Raw genomic sequence first — 7,129 nt, 5'->3', positions numbered from 1 at the left:
TAATGTCCTAGAATTCCCCACAATAGAATGAAACTGAGCCCATGCCAACGGCTGGAAGCGCCTATTAGAATGAGAGCAGAGCTCAATACACTTGAAGGCCCCATATCAAAATGTAAACAGAACTTGAGGAATTGCTCCAGCCCTTCTGGAGGACCCCGAGACAAGCCCTTAAAACTAAGCTAAAACCCACCTCGGGGTCCAAGTCCCTACTCCACTGTGTCGGGTGTACTTGGACGCAAGCTCGAGTTTGGAAATCAACCCTTGTGTGTTTGCATTGGTGTCAGCTCCTTAGTGGTTTCTCGGATTCACAATCTTGAGCACAACACCCCCATGTCCCCTCCCACCTTGGCTGAACCTCTATCCTCTCCCACCCAGGGTGACAGTCACCTCCCTGCCTACAACAGCTGGGCACAGGCCGTCACACAGATCCCATGGGCACGGTGGGCACTCCCACCATCCCTGGCCTCCCAGAGGAAGGAAGGAGGTTTTGGCAGTACACACTCCCATGGTGGCCCCAGGGCTCCCTGCCCAGGACAGACAGCTTGGGGTCTGTGTCCCTGACGTCAGCTCCTCCTCCCTGGTTTTCCCACAGGAAATGAAGGAGGAAGACCTGGTCTCCTCTAGGGACATCACGCTGGGGGACCTGGACATCAACAGGATGTTCAGCAGTCACGTCATGTTTTGGGACTACTATGGGGTAGGGTGAGGCTGAGGGGCCAGGGGGATCAGGACCCAGGAGGACCGGGGGCTTTTGGGTAGGGAACACCGGGCTTCAGAGCCCGGGGGAAGAACAGTAGCCAACAACACACGGCTGCATTGTAGGTTGTTTGGGATGAACACCGTGCCCCCACCCTCGGGGTCTCGGGGATGAGGAGGCCACTAGGACAGGGCCTCCGGGGATTGCCATGTGAGCTGAACCCCAAAGGGGTGAGGGACGGCCACTGAAAAGCAGGGGGCTGGGGTGGGGGCCATGGGTCAATTAAGGGGACCTGGGGGCAGGGTGCATGGCTGTGAATGGAGGAGGACACACATCAATCTGCTGAGGAACGGAAGGGTCAGGGTGATATCCACCATCAGCACTTTATATATTTCTAAATTCTATGCATTCAATTTGAGACAATTTGCAATTTGTAAACCTACATAGTATGATGACCCCCAGATAATGCCCCTGGTCCAGCCAGGGCCCTGCAATCACCACAAGGGGCCCCAGGGGCAGGTGACACAGCATACCCCAGACTGGGGTCGCCTTTATCTGTAGATGTCTCCATGTGCATCTTAGAGAAAGGGGATGCCCTGTGTTCGCAGGCCCCCCACACCATCCTCCCATTCCCCAGACCCACACCACCCCCTAACATCATCATCCCCCGTGGCATAGCCCCTACACCATCCCCCTTACACACACACAGCCTCACACAATCCCCACCCACACTATACCCCAACACCATCCCCCCTACACCATCCCCCACACCCCACCACCGTCATACCCATGCCCACACACCATCCACTCCCATACCGTTGGCCCCTAAAAAGGACCCAGTGCAGCTGCGCCCTGTGGGACATGCTCAGACTCCCTGGGGTTCTCTGGATACCCTGCTCCCATCAGAAGCCCGGGTGTCCCATTGAGTACCCAGGGGTTGCAGGGAGGAGGGAAGGCAGGGAGCCCCCGACAGTTTGTGTACAGGAGAGTGGTGCAGAGGACACACTGTGCCCTGCCTCCACCCACGGTCCCTCCTGGAGGGTGGGACACCCTGCACAGGACAGCAGCCCCTAACCCAGAGGGACCTGGGCTGACTTGGGCCCAGGCTCTGTGGGGGCTGGGTTGATATGAGGCCCCACCAGTCCCAGCTCAAAGACTAATGGAATCAGGCCCCCATGGTCCTGGCCAACCCTGGATTCTGGCCCCGGGCTGACCGAGCCTTCTCAAAGCTGGATGTGGCCTCCTGGGCTCTGGGCATGCCCCACAGATACAGGTCACTTATCTAGGGCAGCCCTGGGGATCCCAGGACACACCAGTGTGGGGAGTGGAGGGGTAAGCCGGTGGGCCACACCTGCACCCACACCATGAGGCAGGCTCCTCCAGGTGCTGGGGCCCCAGAGGGCCCGAGGCCGAGGTCCAGCTGCCCTGTGGGGACCCAGCACAGGAGCCTATGAGCTGCAGGTCCAGGTCAGCTCTGCTGTCCTCAGAATCGTCACTCAGGCTGAAACCTCAGGACACACGCCCCCACCCGGAGTCCACACATGCTCCTAGGTGGGGAACTCCAGCACCAGCCCACCCACCCCGTTTGATTCTAGCCCCCACTTAAAGGACAGAAAGGTCTCCTTCCCCAGGGGAAGGCACGCACCCACGGCTCTGGGCCCGATTGCTGTAGAAAGTCAATAAAGTGATGTGGTGCGAAAATGCACAGCCAGCCCATTTCTGTGTCTCCCAGAACTCTTTGCATGGGGCGTGGAGAGACCCCCAGAGAAGAGGAGCGGGCACCACCTAGGCCCCAACCAGCCCCTGCAGGGGTGCCGCCAGGCAAACACAGCTGACGTCCCCACGTGCCTTCCAGGGGAGGCCGGACCCACTGCTGGATATGGGAATGTGGCCGAGCCGGAACTTCCAGCTCAGCTGACCCTCCAGCTGCAAGTCCTGCACGAGTGAGCCCCGGCGTAGCCAGAAAAGCCCAGCTAGCCACCCAGCACCAGCACCAGAAATGATATTCTGCCAACGATTTTGGGGTTTTGGGTGACCCAGCCAGAGGATCCGACAGCTGCACGGGATAGCTGCATGTGATAGACACACACGCAGCTCAAAACCAACAAAAGTCAGAATCCCCCCAATGTTGTCAAAGAGCAGCTAGATGGTTACATACACTACGCTGTGGTCCCCAATAGGATACATGGAAAACGCTATAAGCCATGACTGCAGAGGTGCTGGAGGCATGGAGATGTGCCTGCTGTGTTCCAACAAAGAGGGCAGAGGGGCAGGAAGCATCCTTCGGAGGGGGGCCCTCCTAGGAAAGGATACCAGGTCCCTGTGAAGGCTACAGAGAGTGAAATCTGTTCTCCTCTCTTTCTGCTTCTGGTTTTCCTCCTAAATGCCATTTTCCTCAATCATATTAGCAAGAATTTATTTTTTGTTTTTAAATTTCTTTTTATTGGAGTCCAATTTGTATGAATTCTTTCTTCAGCAAGTGTGTCATTCAGGAGAGAAAGAGAGAGAAAGATTTTCCCAGACAGGCAACATATAAAGGAGTTCAGGACCACTTAACCAGTCCAGTAAGGAATTTTAAGAGGGACTCTTCTAGTGGGGGAAAAAAAGAGATCCAAAGCAACAAAGACTAGAAAGGCCCAGAGAACGTCACCAGAAACACCAACTCTTCCGGTAACACAAATGCACAAAGTTCATATATTTGAATAATCACTCTGAATTTTGATAGACTAAATGCTTCAATCAAAACATATAGGGTATCAGAGCGGCTTAAAAAGCAGGATCCGGGATGCCTGGGTTTCTCAGGGGTTGAGCCTCTGCCTTAGAATCAGGGTGTGATCCTGGAGTCTTGGATCGAGTCCCATATTGGGCTCCTGGTGGGGAGCCTGTTTCTCTCTCTGCCTAATTTTCTGCCTCTCTCTCTCTCTCTCTCTCTCTCTCTCACTACCATAAATAATATTATTATTAAAAAACAACATCCATCTGTACGCTGCCTAAAGGATGCTCACCTTAGACCTATAGACACCAACAGATTGAAAGTCAGGGGATGGAAAATCATATATCACGCTAATGGATATCAAAAGAAAGCTGGAGGACCCATACTTATATCAGACAAACAAGATTTGAAACCAAACCCTGGAGGACACATGGTGGCTCAGTGGTTGAGCATCTGCTGTCAGCTCAGGGTGTGATCCTGGGATCCCAGGATCGAGTCCCACATCAGCCTCCCTTTGGGGAGCCTGCCTCTCACTCTGCTATGTTCCTTCTTCTGCTTCTCTGTGTATCTCTCATGAATATATAAATAAGTAATTAAAATTTGAAAAAGAAAGAACAAATACTGTAAGAAGAAATGAAGAAGGGCAATATTTCATAATTAAAAAGACTCTCTATCAAGATCAAACAACTAAATATTTATGCTGCCAACATGGGAGTACCTAAATATAGAAACCACTGTTGGTGGGAATGTGAACTGGTGCAGCCACTCTGGAAAACTCTGTGGAGCTTCCACAATGAGATAAAAATAGACCTGTACAACGACCCAGAAATTGCACTCTTGGGGATTAACCTCAAAGATTAAGATGCAATGAAATGCCGGGACACCTGCACCCTGATGTTTATATTGGGAATGTCCACAATAGCCAAACTGTGGAAGGAGCCTCTCTGTCCATCAAAGTTGAATGGATAAAGAAGATGTGGTTTATGTATACAATGGAATATTACTCAGTCATTAGAAATGACAGATACCCACCACTTGCTTCAACGTGGATGGAACTGGAAGGTATTATGCTGAGTGAAGTAAGTCAAACGGAGAAGGACAAACATTGTATGTTCTCATTCATTTGTGGAACATAAATAATACTGAAAGGGAATATAAGGGAATGGAGAAGAATTGTATAGGAAATATCAGAAAGGGAGACAGAACATAAAGACTCCTAACTCTACGAAATGAACTAGGGGTGCTGGGAGGGGAGGAGGGCAGAAGTGTGTGTGAATGGGTGATGGGCACTGAGGGGGACACTTGAAGGGATGAGCACTGGGTGTTATTAGGAATGTTGGTCAATTCAACACCAATACAAAATAAATTTATTTAAAAAAAAGATCCAGGGATCCCTGGGTGGCGCAGCGGTTTGGCACCTGCCTTTGGCCCAGGGCGCGATCCTGGAGATCTGGGATCGAATCCCACGTCGGGCTCCCGGTGCATGGAGCCTGCTTCTCCCTCGGCCTATGTCTCTGCCTCTCTCTGTCTCTCTCTATGACTATCATAAATAAATAAAAATTGAAAAAAAATATTAAAAAAAAAGATCCAACAACTAAATATTTATGCTGCAACATGGGAGTACCTAAATATAGAAACAAATTAACAACAAACGTACAGGAACTCACTGATAATAATACAATGACAGGGGATTTTAACACCCACTTATGGCAATGGAACGATTGTCTATGCAGAAAATCAACAGGGGAACAATAGCCTTGACACACTGGACCACAGGGACTCAACAGATATAGTCTGAATATTTCTTCCTAAAGCGGAATACACATTCCTTTCAAGTGCACATGGGATATTCTCCAGAACAGATCATATCATGGGCCACAAATCAGCCCTCAACAGGTACAACAGGTACAAGAAGGTTGATATCACACACTGTACATTTTCGGAACACGATGCTATGAAACTCGAAGTCGACAGTAAGAAAAAAGAATTGGACAGACAAAAAACACGTGGAGATTATGAACATCCTACTAGAGAATGAATGGAGCAACCAGGAAATTAAAGAGGAAATTTAAAACAAATGAAAATGAAAATATGTTTCTCCAAAACTCTGGGATATAGCAAAGGTAGTCCTAAGAGGGAAGTACATAGCAATACAAGCCTACCTCAAGAAACAAGAAGTCTCCAATACACAACCTAACCCTACACCTAAAGGAGCTGGAAAAGAAACAGCAAACAAAGCCTAAAGCCTACAGAAGAAGGGAAAAAATAAAGATGAGAGCAGAGATAAAAAATACAGAAACAACAAAACAGTAGAATGGAATAACGAAACTAAGAGCTGGATCTTCAAAATAATAAATAAAATGGATCAAGCCATAGCCAGCTTTATCAATGAGAAAAGAGAAAAGACCTAGATAAATAAAATCACAAATGAGAGAAGAGAGATCACAATCAACACCAGCAAAATCAATTATAAGGGAATACTGTGAAATTATACGCTAACAAACTGGGAGAACTGAAATAAATGGACAAATCCCTAGAAATGTGCAAATGAGCAAAGCTGAAATAGGAAGAAATAGAAAATGTGAACAGACCCATAACTAGCAAAAGAATTGAATCAGCAAGGAACCTGGGTACCTCAGTGGTTGAGCATCTGCTTTGGCTCAGGTCATGATCCCGGGGACCTGGGGGATCAAGGGTCCCCTCATTGAGCCTCATTTTCCCTCTGCCTATCCCTCTGTCTCCTTATGTCTCGCATGAATCCATAAATAAAATCTTTAAAAAAGAAAAAAAATAAAAAGATGAGAAAGGACCCAAATAAAATCACAAATGAGAAAAGAGAAATAACAACCAACACTACAGAAATACAAATGATTATAAGAGAACATTATGAAAAATTATATGCCAGCAACCTAGAACCTGGAAGAAATAGATCAATTCCTGGAAATATATAACATAACAAAAATGATAAAGGAAGAAATAAGAAACTTGAACAGACAGATAACCAGCAACAAAATTGAATCAGCAATCAAGGATCTCCCAACAGGAGATGCTTAGATCAATAGAACAGAATGGAAATCTGAAACAAGATACAAACCTGTAACTCTATGATGCATTAATCGACAACAAGGCAGCAAGGAATATCCAAAGGCACAAAGACAGTCTCTTCAACAAACCCTAACCCTGACCCCAGGATAAGAACAAATGGTGTTGGGAAAACCAGGCAGCCACATACAGAAGAGTGAAACTGGACCACTTTCTTATACCATATATATAAAAAATAAATTCAAAATGGATGAAACACCTAAATGTGAGACCTGAAACAATACAAAGAAGAAAAGATAGGCAGCAAAGTCTTTGACATTGTCCATTGGATCTTCTTTCTAGATATGCCTCTGAGGTGAGGGAAACAAAAGCAAACATCCTATTGGGACTTCATCAAATTGAAAAGCTTCTGCAAAATGAAGAAAACAACCAAAGCTAAAATGCAACATACAGGAGGAGGGGCAAGATGGCGGAAGTGTAGGGTCCCCAAATCATCTGTCCCCACGAAATTACCTAGATAACCTTCAAATTATCCTGAAAATCTATTAATTCGGCCTGAGATTTAAACAGAGACCAGACCGAATGCTACAGTGGAAAAGTTCATGATTATATCAAGGTAGGAAGACGGGAAAAAGAAATAAAGAAACAAAAGGCATACAAGGGTGAGGGACCCTGTG

This window comes from Canis lupus, unplaced genomic scaffold (assembly GCF_011100685.1).
Source record: "Canis lupus familiaris isolate Mischka breed German Shepherd unplaced genomic scaffold, alternate assembly UU_Cfam_GSD_1.0 chrUn_S1570H1759, whole genome shotgun sequence".
NCBI lineage: Eukaryota > Metazoa > Chordata > Mammalia > Carnivora > Canidae > Canis > Canis lupus.
This window is presented reverse-complemented; position numbering follows the sequence as displayed.